At 38.5% G+C, this 13,907-nt stretch overlaps 1 long non-coding RNA gene across 2 annotated transcripts in view; it reads right to left on the bottom strand.

Annotated features, from left to right (window-relative positions):
• The window catches only part of LOC110404993, a 68,512-nt gene that overhangs the window by 17,416 nt on the left and 37,189 nt on the right, over positions 1-13,907 (bottom strand). Inside the window, exons 2-3 of one of the 2 annotated variants that reach the window (XR_002442629.1) lie at positions 9,206-9,261; positions 6,300-6,379 (exon numbers count right to left, since the gene is read on the bottom strand). This is a non-coding gene — a long non-coding RNA (uncharacterized LOC110404993). The remainder of the gene's footprint in view (positions 1-6,299; positions 6,380-9,205; positions 9,262-13,907) is intronic. The other variant, XR_002442630.1, reaches the window with a different exon arrangement.

The following is a 13,907-nucleotide window of genomic DNA, read 5'->3' as shown; positions in this document are numbered from 1 at the left end:
AAAGCTGAGCTATCAGGAAACAGGCTGTTTCCAATGGTCTGCTTCATTAGCATTTCAAAAGGCTACATTTACACAAACACTTCGGGTTACAATGAATTTAAGCTTTTCAGCCAAAAACGGTTTTGTCACAAGTCTCCACCAAACTAAAAACCATGAAAAGAATGGATTTATTATGCAATTCTGGCCGGCTGGATTCCTGCTCTGCAGCTATTGTAGAACTCTTACATGACCCGGAGCCAACAAAATTTTTCACCCAGGCTCACTACTGAGCATGAGCTGTACATCCTGTATCCGATCTGAACGTGCCAGATAGGCTGAAACCACAAGTCAGTAGGTGCTGGAGTCTGGAACAAAGTGCATAAGTTTTAAAAAGGACTGACAGTATTGCAAGTTAATGCTCTTCCCAAGGTGACACTACTCAGTATTCCCAGTCAAAATATTAGAACCTTTCTACCTACTCGTGATTAAGAGATAAAAGAAATGTACTATCACTGACCTACTGACATCTCAGCGCAGAAGTGCTCCAATTCTTTTCCTTTGATGTTGCACAACATCCACCCAAGAGAGCTATACCAAATATACCAAAACTGCACGCTTGTGTATATCCACCACTCCAGATTCTCTAGAGAATGTTATTGCAAAGGAATTACATATAATTATCCTTTGCTGCTGCAAGAAATAAAATCATTACCTTCATTAATAATTTTTAGGACATTTTTGCAGTAACAATCAACTTATGTATCACTCACTGTCAAGCTGATGACCACCTGCTATTGCAATAGCTCAGAAGCTGATTCACTCTCCAAAGACTGACCACTTGATAAGCTTCAAGAAGCAGGGTATTTCCCCATCGTGCATTTTATAAAGACCAAGCTTCACAGAAAGACTGCTAAACAGAAAAAAAATGTATTCTCACTGCTGCTCCTTATCCTACTCTAACATCCCAAAAGACAGGGAAAAGAGTGAATGATTCTCTGAAGAAGAGCATACTTGTTTATCCCAAACTATTTGCTCAGATTTCTAGCAGCTACTCCAACACAAGGGAGGGGATATGAAGCAGAAAATAAACTGTGATGACACACAACCAGTTTGTTGGAATGAGAATTTTGAAAGATTAGCCCTGGTTCTGGCTAGAATGCAGTTAGTATCAGTGTGATTGCTAACTTCAACTGGAAAATAGCACTGATATCCAGAACTGTGATGCATCCCAAAACAAGGATGATTATCCTATCTGCAGGGATTAAACTTGTTTCCCACTTCAGGTAAATATAATTTATTAAAGCATGAGTTAGGACAGTATTTTTAAGTAGATATCCCAATAATACAACTTGAACAGATATCAAGAACCAGAAGTGACACAGAAATTAGTTACCTTTACTAACAGATGAAACCTGATGTTTGCTATCCCTTAAGCTCTAAGGTAACTTGTCAGTGTCTTCCTTGAAATTCTTAGTTCTTTTCATGAAAATCTTTTCATATAGAAAATTGGACTTCCAGATATATCCTGATACTTGGCCTAATTTTATTTTAATTTATCTGCAGTTATAATGGTAGAACAATGAGCTTATAAACAGTAATTACCTCCAACACATCAATGCGATGTCTAGAACTCCTAGGATCCCAACCTGACTGGCTATAATGAAAACAATATTTGATTCCTCTACTGACACAACTTAGCATATTCTGATATAAATGCAGTGCTTCTCAAACACTTAGGACTTAAAGACCATAAATGTCTGTGGTTTGCACTATGGAATTTAGTAAGTTGCTGCAAAACCTGTTACAGATTCTATTCCTAAATCCTCCCTGCTACAATTCACAGCAATTTTGCAAAGTGGCTCCTATCCTTAAAAGATCTCAGCTTTCCCATCTCCCAAAACCAAGGTGGCCTGAAAGATCAAATAAAATAGTAAAAATTGAACTTTCTCTCAGAAAAATATATTTAAAGAAAATGAAAAACAAAGCAGTCATGGTCACAAACCCACATTCCCTTCAAAAAAAACTCTTCAGATAACATTTTGACATCCATGTAACTACTGAAAACAGTGAAGATGTGACAGTTTAATTTCACATTGCAGGATCTAGGGCACGGAACGGTTTGTACTACAACAAACTGGCCCTTCACCCAGATTCTGCAGCTATCTGAACTCCCCGCTTTCTTCTTCTCCAGCCCCTGCTTTCTCCAAAGCAAACAGTGCCCAGCATTGGCATAATAGGGAAGCAAAGATGGGTGGTGCTCAATCAATCAGAAAGATTTTCCATGAAATGAGTTACAAATATTTTTTCTTCTAGTCATTTAATAAAACTTCAGAAGTTGTTCCCAACTCATCTAAAAAGTTACTTAAGGTTGGTTTTTGTCAGACATTCTTCCTACTCTCACCTCATCCCAGCAGTAAAGTGAAGATTCATTCTCACAAAAAGATTGTTTTAAATACATCCCTTTCACCAACTCAGAATTTTGAGCAATAAAATAATTGTGTGTGTTTTTTTTTTAATTTGATGAAATAGCTCCTGACTTGAGATTAGATTAGAGATGGAACAGTTACTTTCACAGTCATACTGTGTTGTATGTATTGCTGCATACGTCCTCAACGCTGTAGTAGCCCTGGCCTACAATCCCCAGGACACCATGCAATGACAACCTATCCTGTCTCACAAGATCTACCATAGATCACAAGCAATTTCTCAAGTTACTGCATGACTCATTCTTCTCTTTATAGACAGGAGTGACTCCCATACTTCTCCAAACTATTAAGACAACATGTCATAATATTGTTGTAGTACCATCATAAGAACTAGTATAAGTAATATAAAATACAACAAAGTGATAACATTCAGTAACACTATCTCCCCAAAGTGTTTCTCACTTGTTAGAGAATTCCTTAAGGATTGAAATTAGTTGCAGTTTTTCGCAGAGCCCTGTTGCACAAAGTTAAACCTAAGTCACTGAAATACCTAGTCCACCTTCCTGAAGTGTTATATCTCCATGTTCTCACATGGGACAGGCCTAACTTAAGTGAAATCCATCTTGTATTAAGTCAGAGCCCAGTCACTTAACTCTCAATTTAAAAATCAATAATTAGACCTTTATAAAGTGCATTCTGCCTTTTCCACTTGACAGAAGCCATTACAATCATTTGGGTGCCTCTTGCCAGCAGGACTGCCGGAAGCCATTGCTCTTGATCCGGATATTAAGACATAACAGCATCCTCTTCTCTACAGATCTACCAAAAGTTTTACCATTATTTTGGAAGCTTTGTAACTTATCTTCAAAGCTGACCTTATGAAAGGGATTAGTTTTAAAGTGGTCCTTTACCTAAATGAAGCAGTCATCGGAACAAGTTAGAACAAGCTTCTCCACACACCAGTTTTATATATGTGTACTGTTGGCACAAAGTGCCCCAAATACTTTTACAATCCAGTGGTGTTGAAAATACTTGTGTCACTTCACACATTTTGCATGTTTCAGATTGATTCTGAGGATACTTCAGAAACAGTGGTTGAATGTTATGTAATGGTCTTTTTCTTACACTTCTTAAGCTTGTATCTACAAAAGAAAAAAAGAAAAAAGCTCATCTCATGTTGTCTTTTTAATGCCCTCAGATTTACAAACTTTAAACGCTGAAAATTACAGCACAGAAAAAAGCTTACTGAACGCGTAGCTTGCCCATGCTCTGGAATGTACAGGATTAAAGCAAGCAGCAATAAATCATGCTTGCCAATATGTTTCCAGGGGATACCACTGTGAGCAAACTTGACTCAATCTTCAGTGATTCTGGTATATAATAAGGTACTCCAAAGGACAAGCTTTAAGAACTGCTAGCATTGTCACCTCTAAAAATGGCAACTCAGCATTCACTAACCGCCTTCAGGAGAAAAAAGCTTATAAATCCTTTCAACATCTTCATGCCAAAGAACTCTGCATCCTTTACCTAAAAGGTACATCTGTCAAAGAACAAATACCAAGAGTTTCATGAAAAGCAATATTGACAGTAATTTCCTGAGTATCTTGAAAAGCTTCAGAACTAGTAACCACCTTTACTGATGGGATACCCAACACAGTCTCAGTTTGAGTATGCTGCGGTCACTGACTACATAAGAGGATTGCAAACAATTAGAAATGGCATCAATAAATTTTGCAAAGCAAAATTTGCAGGGAGAAGTTTATTTTAACCAAAGAATTTGTTTTTAGAAATATAGAAAAGCATCAGGACAATTATTTTTCTCTTCAGCTATGGATGTGATACAGAATGGTAGTTATGTTTGTTGGATTTATTTCTTAAAAGAGAAAGCAACCAATTCTTCTCTAACTAAATCAGAGGGACATCCATAATACAGCCTACTTTACCATTTAACTTCCCTGACAGTACAGGAAAAAAAGATTCTTGGAAATAGAAGTTCAAGAGTTCAAAATGACTCTGGTTTGTGAATTGCAATTGGAGCACTTGCATCTCAACACACCCATCGCAAAGACTCTGAAGTGACAGAAGATGAATATTACACCAGCCAGCAATTTTTTTTTATCCAACAGTATCAGTAGCAAATCATAAAAATATGTTGCACAAAATAAACAGCAGTTTCTACAAAAAGCAGTATACACCAAGTAATCTTGCAGCATGACAACACGGTGCTAAAATCAGACTAAGATACAAGCGAAGGCAGAAAAATAATTTGTCTTCTGTTCAGATGCTTTTTTCCTTGGAGGAGGGAGAACACTAGAAATACAAGGGCCCAAACAGAAATAAAAATCTTCCCATGCCCTTTCATACAAGGTTGAAAGTATCCCACAATCTTCAAAATAAGTAGAATCTGCTAGTATGAGCTAAATTTAGTTGCATATGTTTTCCACAACATATGCAAGTACAACTTCCCTTCTACTTCCTGAAGGCATGCACTTCACTAATTTATCCTGCAGTCAATCTATATTCTCTATAAAATTCCTGAGGAATATTTTATCATATGGAGGCAGAAATCACTCATGACTGAAAGTTTAAAGCAATTTTATTAGAACACAAAAGCAAACATTCCTTTCTACTAACATTTTCCCCATAGCTTTCCTACTGCATTGAAAATCATCAACTACCAGATAAAACACGCCTGTTCTCTTAGCTGTGGCTGAAAAGAAACACGCATAAACAACAACAGAAAAATCGGAGAATGATTTCTGCTGCAATTCTACTTCTTTGGGATAACAAATGAACTATTCTATCACAGAAGGGAGGGAAGTAGTATTTACTAATATTTGCTTTTCTTTCGTTCCCCTTTATCCCATATGTTCTTTTCGGGGTTTGTTTTTTTTAAATATAAAATCTAAATTCTATATAAAAATATTTTAACCACATTTACTAACATTCGTCATTACTTGAATGAAATGAGCACTAACTTGTCTGTTTTCTTCTATATATCCTTACCTCTGTTAAGGACATAGGATTACCTAAACTCATCCCATCTCATTCAATTAAAGCAGAAGTTTCACCTTCTAGAAACACGTCATTTCTCCCTACAACTACAATTGTCTCACTAGTTCAGTGCTGCAACGTATTACACCTCAGAGGAAATACAGACAACTAAATGCCTCCTGAATGGAGAATGGGAGTTGAAACCGTCTAGGATATGAAGTCATAACACTGAGTAATAAATCAATTTAAAACAAAAGTGACTAAGAACTTCTTAAAACACACAAGGAGTAACTTCAGATTAAAGACACATTCCCAACCTATCAAATAGCTTTTGTCATAGTGTTTTTGCAAGATAGAGAATAAAAAAATAGCCAATCCTTACATTTTTCAAGACCTGCTGGTTACATTTAAAGCATTACATAGTAAACTCAAAGTAGAACATATTTAACATTAACTTTAAGCAATACTCAACCTAATACTCTTAAGCTCGTCACACATAAAAACAGTGTTTAAGAGACCACAATCCTTAGGGGTGCATTACAATTTTGCTATAATGAAGATGCTCTTGCTCTGAAGACAAGCAAGAAGATGCAAAAAACAGGTAATAAAACAAAACGTTCACGAAGGTCCTCTCATGTTTTCCCATCTTACTCACCAAGCAGCAACTAATACAGGAAAATAACATCTCACAATCCACTATTTCTATCTTATACTCATAAACCTATGTTCAGACGAAAACATCACTATCAGCACTGCGTATATATTAAAGGACATTATTTGATGTTATGTATCAGAGGTGAAGCTTCTTTTCTGCTACAGTCCAGGGTAGAAGGGTGCGTTTTCTAAATTAGTGCAGAGGTCTTATACATAGATGGAAGAAAGCATATAATAGCTGATCACCTGTCAACATTCACATGAAACTCTGCGTACACCTTTAGGCCAACATCGGTGCTTTTGTTTCCTCCCCCTCAGAAAAATCTCTGGAAATCAGAAAACACAAAACCACCATCTGAGCACATTCTGGTTTCAAAATTCAATAGGAACTCTCAGCCCATCAAGCAAAGCCAACACAACATCACATTGTATCCATAAACCTGGGTTTCTTTTCCCTTACTCATTTTATTTCAAATTTCATTATAGCTTCTTGCTTCACCTAACTGCTCTATAATTACAGAGTTCTTTCAGCTGACCCAGACTACCTTTTCCCTCTACCCTGGTTCAAGATTTTTTGAGTCCTGAATTAGCAGTAAAAGTAACTATGTAATAGGCAAAAATTACCACAAGAGATCGGATGCAACAGATAACACAGAAGCAGCACTGAGGCTTTACGCTTCATCTGTTGCTCATACAGCAACATTTAAAAAAGTCTTAGTATCAGTCTTCTAACTGAACTCTATGAGACTGCACCACTCTGAAATGCTACAATTTGTGGAAAGCAACCACAATTAAACAGTGACTCTAAGTCCCACAGATACAAGACCACATAGAAGCAGGCCTATTGAACGGCAAGCCCTCCCTATTCCTAGTAGTAGAGCAAATTAAGAACTGTGGACCTGAGCCAATAGAATCCTCAAACAGAAAGTATATTTATAAAATAAAAGTACATTTTCACAAAAAAACCTATAACCCACTTTTATATAATAATTAATAATTAGAATAGCCCTAATAAGGAAATCCCCTTTCAAGTATGGCTAGAATTCTATTCACGTTTAAGAAACTTCCTTTATTTTTAATATTTTTGGTCCCTGTGGCTCAAAAATACTGATAGGTCTCATGGTCACTGGAAGAAAAGCGCAAATAATATTTTGAGGCTAACAATAGATTCCTCATAAATTGGGTTTTAGGAACAGTGCTGAGAAAAGAGAGGCCACAGAAAAAAATACATGCATTCTGCTTCAAACAGAAGCAGAAGAGAAGCAGAAAGAACAAATGCATATGTCCATCTGTATACACACACACACACGATGTGTTTATCACACACGTATGGATGCACTCACCCATGCATAGACCACTAGCCAAAAAATACAGAAAATCTGCATGGACACTACACCAGTCTGGTCACAAGGGGAAAACCATCACCACATTATTTCCATCTCTTTGAAGGAGGCTCGCGGTGCTGTGTTTAAGCAAAGGCAGGGAGGAGGCCCTTTTACTGAGCAACACGTGATGGAAACCGCTGGGTGGGGAAGAGGAATTTTGTGGTGCTAGCTAACTGCCAGCAAGTCACATAACTCCAATTATCTTTTAGTCTTTCTGTGAAAATACAGAAGAAAAATGCATCTAGATGTTTATTAAGTAACAGGGTTAAAATAAACAAGTTCTGTCTTGCAGCATAAGAGTTCATAAACAAACGTAAAAATTTGAAAATGAAAATATGTAATAAAAATTAAAAACAACTTCATGAAGTTATTTCAGAAGAAATAACATCTTTGGTAAGAAGAAATACTAAAAGGAAGGGCAGAAAATTACTGACTGAACAGTATATAAAAAAATAAGTCAGATTTTGAATGTTTGAGGATAGCCGTTTCAGAATTCTAAGAGGACAAGAGGAATCCACCAAAGGGAAATGTAATATACTTGTATTTGTAATTTATAGACTTGTAACTCTCAAAACTGAATCATTTAAAAAAAACCAGCAGCTGAAATTGAGTCCTCCACATTTCAAGTATTTGTCTTCTCACTCTTGAATTGTCTTCAAGAGTTAAGGTCAAGCAAACAACCTGAGAAACCACTGTCTGCCAGGATTTGTGACAAGAATCTTTTGTGATCTACTTCAGGTATTACAACAGTGTCAGGAACAAAAGGCCTGTAGGCAGTTCTCACATTGCTCTGTCAGTTCTTGAAAGTTGTCAGCAATGCAAAGACACAATAACAAGAACAATAATAAATCTCAGGTGAAGTACCTGTCAACATTAAGGGTACACTTATAAAGAGTTATGCTTTCTTCAGATTCATAAAAAGACTTCTCAGTGAGTATCTGCTATTTATTAACATTCTCTTAATCACTGCCTTTGTCAGACATTCCAATCTGAAATCCTTAAAAATGTCTCTGGTATTTCTGAGTTACGTTAACTGCCTGTTATTTTTCCCCTTTGCTGCTTCTTCATGAGCTCCTTCATTTAGATCAGTACACAAACAAGATATCTGAAGACAGATTTTTAGCATTATCCTAGAGCATAACACACAAAGGCAAAAGGTCAACTCACAATCACACGAAAGATAAGTGTAAAGTAATAAACATAAGAATAACTTGAAATAGTTTACTTTGTGTCATTATGTCCTCTAATTTTGTGTTTGACATTATTGATATTGCAGCAAACAGTGATTTAAGTAGCTGCTTAAACATAGACTGTACAAATATATATGAGCATAGGATAATGGAAAGAATGGCATATTTAAACACTCCTGAATAACTTTCTGAATAAGCAGCTAAAAAAAACACCACAAAAACAGGTAGGTTGCATGAGAGGAGCACCAAATGAAGCCTGGTGAGTACAAAGGTTTTTAGGTCTGTTAACAGCTTACAACTTAATCTAACAAGAATAGACTTCCATTAAAAATAATTCCTCAGCTTGCTTTCCTTCAAAAAAGTGTCTAAGTACTTTTCATGACTCAGCTTAATTTTCATAACAAAATGCATTATCATTTCCTTTGATGCTGCATAATATTTTTCAGTTCTGTTAAGTGGTACATAGTTAATCTTTCCCTTCCCCTCTACCCCTGATACCATAAATTGTTTTAAAGTTTAGAAGTTATAGGAAGCTGTTGAATTTTTAGATGACAGAAGGGGTCTGAATGTTACTTACTGCTTAAATTCCAAGTGCTGAAGTTTTGAGCCTTCCACATTCGGTCATTTTAATATCTGGAAACAATCAATATACACTTAAGTCTGCATCAATACTCACTCCTCTAACCTTTCAATGCACTCAAAGGAACTACAGTTCTCAGAATTATGAATCTACTCAAAAAACTTCAAGTGGAAATGCTGTCTGATCATCTTAGCTCATTTTAAGTTTTAAAAATAAAACATTAAAAGTAATATGGGATGCAGCAGCACTTCAAAAAGCTTTTCCACTTGAATGCACATATGTCAATGGGGCCCAATGGAATTCATCCCAGGGTACTTAGAGCTGGCTGGTGTCATCAGAAGACCTCTCTCAATGATTTTTAAATGGTCCTGGGAATCTGGAGTGGTCCTGTTGACTGGAAATTAGTAAACATTGTCCCAGTTTCCATGAAAAAAAGAGGATCCTGGTAATTACAGTCCTGTCAGCCTCACTTCAGTTCCTGAGGAAATTATGGAGAAGATTATTTGGGGAATCATAGAAATTATAGGAAAATAGGAATTATTGAAAAAATAGGAATAGGAAAAAACAACTGTAAAACAATGCAACTGTTGGTCACGGCCAACACACATTCATGAAGGTAAAGTCCAGCTTGTCCGACTTTATTTCCTATTACAACAACATTCACCATCTAGTTGATCAAGAAAAGCCAGATGAGGTTTTTTCATTACTATCTTTTCAAAAAAGCTTTCAGTACTGTATCTCTCAGAATCCTTCAGGACAAAGTGTCCAGCATAGAGATAGACAAGAGCATCCAAAGGACTACAAAGACAGAGGAGGGTCTACAGGGAAGACCAGGGAAGAGCAGCTGAGGTCCTTTTGTTGGTTCATCCTAGAAGAGACTGAGAGAAGGACTCATGACTCTGAGCAGAGAAGCACGCGCTAATCTCTTGTTTCTGGTGACAGCAACAGGATCTGAGGGAATAGTATACAGCAGCACCAGAGTAGGTCAGGCCACATACCAGGAAGAAATTCCTCACCAGAGGGTGACATGCATGGAACAAGCTCCCAGGGCAGTGGTCAAGGCCCCAAGCCGCCAGAGAAGAATTTGGATAACGCCCTCGGACAAGAGGGTTTGGATTTGTGTGGTCCAGACTGGAGCCAAGAGCTGGACTTGATGATCCTTATTAGTTCCTTCCAGCTCAGGATATTCTATGATTTTCACTTCATAGAATGGTTTGGATTGGACGGGACCTTGACGATCATCTAGTTCCAACCCCCTGTTATAGGCAGGGACACCTCCCTCTAGACCAGGTTGCTCAAAGCCCTATCCAAGCCTGGCCTCGAAAGCTTCCAGGGAGAGGGCATTGACAACCTTGCTGGGCAACCAGTTCCAGTGTCTCACCGCCCTTACAGTAAAGAATTTCTTCCCAATATCTAGTCTAAATCTACCCTTTTCCAGTTTAAAACCATTTCCTCTCATCCTGTCACTACCTGCCCTTTTTAAAAGTCCCTCCCCAGCTTTTCTGTAGGTCCCCTGTCAGGTACTAGAAAGGCCGCTATAAGATCCCCCCCAGAGTCTTCTCTTCTTCAGGCCGAACAGCCCCAGCTCTCTCAGCCTGTCCTCATAAGGGAGGTGCTCCAGCCCTCTGATCATCTTTGTGATTATCTCCTCTGGACCTGCTTCAATAAATCCATGTCCTTCTTGTGCTAGGGGCCCCAGAACTGGACATAGTACTCCATGGGGGGTCTCACGAGAGCAAAGTAGAGGGGCAGAATCACCTCCCATGACCTGCTGGTCATGCTTCTCTTGATGTAACCCAGGATATGGTTGATCTTCTGGGCTGCAAGCACACACTGACAGCTCATGTTGAACCTTTCATCAACCAACACTCCCAAATCCTTCTGCTCAGGGCCGTTCTCAAGTCATTCTTGGCCCAGCCTGTATCCATGCTTGGGATTGCCCCAAACCACATACAGGACCTTGCACTTGGCCTTGGCCAACTTCATGAGGTTGGCATGGGCCCACCTCTCAAGCCTGTCCAGGTCCCTCTGGATAGCATCCCTGCCCTCTATACATCAACTGCACCACTCAGTTTGGTGTCATCTGCAAATTTGACAAAGGTGCACTCGATCCCACTGTTCATGTCACCTATGAAGATGTTAAATAACACCAGTCCCAGCTCTGATTCCTGAGGAACGCCACTCATCACCAGTCTCCACTTGGACATTGAGCCACTGTCTGCAACCCTGAGTGCACCTATCCAGCTGATTCCTTACCCAGCAAGTGGTCCATCCATCAAATCCATTTTTATCCAATTTGGCAACCAGGATGTGCAAAGCATTTGGTGCTGTCCTGCATTACAAGTCCAAGTAGATGACCATCAGTCACTCTTCCTTTACCCAGTGAGGCTGTAAATCCATCATAAAATGCCATTGAGGTTGTCAGGCATGACTTGCCCTTGGGGTTACCACCAACAACCTCATCTTCATTTTCTACACACCTCAGTAGGGCCTTCAGTAAAGTCTGCTCCATGATCTTGCCAGCTACAGAGGTGAGACTGACTAGCCTGCAGCTCCCTGGATATTCCCCCCCCCCCCCCCCCCACTTTGTGAAAATGGGGGTAATGTTTCTCCTTTTCCAAACAGTGGGAACTTCACCAGAGTGCCATAACCTTTCAAATATGATGGATAGCAGCTTGACAACTTCATCCACTAGTTCCCTCAGAACCCATCAATGGATCTCAACAGATCCCATGACTTAAATCACTTTACTAAGGCTGTGTAAACTGAAGAGGTACAGGAAGCATGAAGTGAAATTTTCTTATACCTGAAAAAGACAGCAGGCTAGAAGGAAGCTCAGTATTTTTTCCTACAGCTTGAGAAGATTATAGCAGACTTAAAAAGAATGCCTGATGATGTGCCTCTAGTCCCAGTTACAATCTTTTACACAGCCTTCACAGGCTGCCTACACCTTCAACTCCTGACGTGTTCTTCAGCAATTCCCCCCACCACTACCCCACTTAAATCTTTGGAAACTCATTCAAAGATGATTTCTTGTGCTATGCTTTCTAGATCACAAGGAACAACGGATCAACATCTTTTCACAGTCCATGTGTTTAGAAAATTACATTGCCAGCTGATAGTTTTCATTTCCAGTTCCTTCATTTTCCCCCCCATCACTTTTCCCAAACACAACATTCTTGTAGGCACTATACTCCCTACAATCTTTCCTTAGCTTTTCCTTCTCTTCCACATTTTCAAAGTTCAATTTACCCAAAATGGTTAGCTAGCTAAGTGGTCCTTCATGAGCTCCACAGGCAAGCTTAGAGCTGGTGCATTTTATAAAAGGTAACTCCAAACACTAAAGGTTAAAAATTTAACAAGAACACTGTTCTGCCTGCATCCCTCTATAATTCCACATCCCATCCTCACCTAAATCTCCTCTCTGCCTACTAATTACTTTATCTCTAATTTTTTTAATTGTTATTAGTAATTTCTTTTTTACTTATTCTTCAATGCTATTAATTATCTACTTGTAAACAATAATTTTACATCTGGTGCTGTCCTCAAAAATGCCTGCATCCCCCTTTATACCGGATCTTCAGTGTTTTTCTGTTACAGCATCAAGATATTAGCAAAAATACTAGAATAAGAGAATCGGGCCCAAGACGTATTCTTATGATCCATCTCAATTATGCAGTGAATAACTGGTAACATTGGATATCTTTTAAATGGGTCATTTCCTTGGTAATAAGTAACTGTTTTGTGGTCATTTCACCTAGAGTGGATTTTTCTTCCGAAAGCGTCATAAGAGATGGTGTCAAATGCCTACAGATGCAACATTTGTTTGATTCCCTTTTTCTGGCACTCCAGTTAGCAGTACAGCATTTAAGTTCTTAGTAATACCGGTCAAGTGTTTAATTAAGCCTGCCCTCAATATACATTCAAACCTATTTTTTTTTTAAACAACTTTCTTCTGGCCAATATCATGTTAGGCCCTCTTTAACATCTGTCTTAGTTTCAGCTGTTTTCTTCAGAGCGTCTGGTATGATGCCATGTTTTGGTTCTAGGAGAAAAACAACACTGAGTATACACCAGTGTTTATAGTTGCTGTTAAGTAGTGCTGTAGAGAACCAAGGCCATCCTCAGTGAGGGATCAAAGGAGTTGGGAGGGAACAGAACTAGGACAGCTGACTTAAACTGGCTAAAGGGATGTTCCATATCATAGGACATTGCTCAGGAGTTCTCGAGGAGGTGGGAGCTCATCTCTCTCTCTTCCACTGCTTGGAGAGTTAGCTGAGCTTTGGTCAACAGCTAGTGAGCTACTGCTTATACGTCATTATGTTATATGCATTCATATATATACACTCATAACTATTATCCTCTTCCTGTTCTCTATAGTAGTAAGTAGTTTTATCTCCACCCACGAGTTGTTCTCCTCCCCTGCCCCCGATTCTCTCCTGCTTCCCACTGTTAAACCACAACTTTCTACAAAGAAAAGCAGAATTGATTCCCACACATGCCATCCAATTCCCTGGGTAGTTTCCTTCTAATATACTCTCTATGTCAAATTGCAGTAAATCATATGTTACTTCAGAGAATTTCTTAAATAGTCAAGATGCATTTTCCATCAGGCCTACCCAAGTCAAATTCATTTAAATTATGGAAGTGTTTTCTAGCAAGTTCCTTTCTTCGTCAAGTATGCACTACTATTTTGAAA

The sequence above is a fragment of the Numida meleagris genome, chromosome 11, assembly GCF_002078875.1.
Source record: "Numida meleagris isolate 19003 breed g44 Domestic line chromosome 11, NumMel1.0, whole genome shotgun sequence".
NCBI lineage: Eukaryota > Metazoa > Chordata > Aves > Galliformes > Numididae > Numida > Numida meleagris.
The sequence above is the reverse complement of the archived record's forward strand: the minus strand, read 5'-3'. Positions and strand labels throughout refer to the sequence as shown.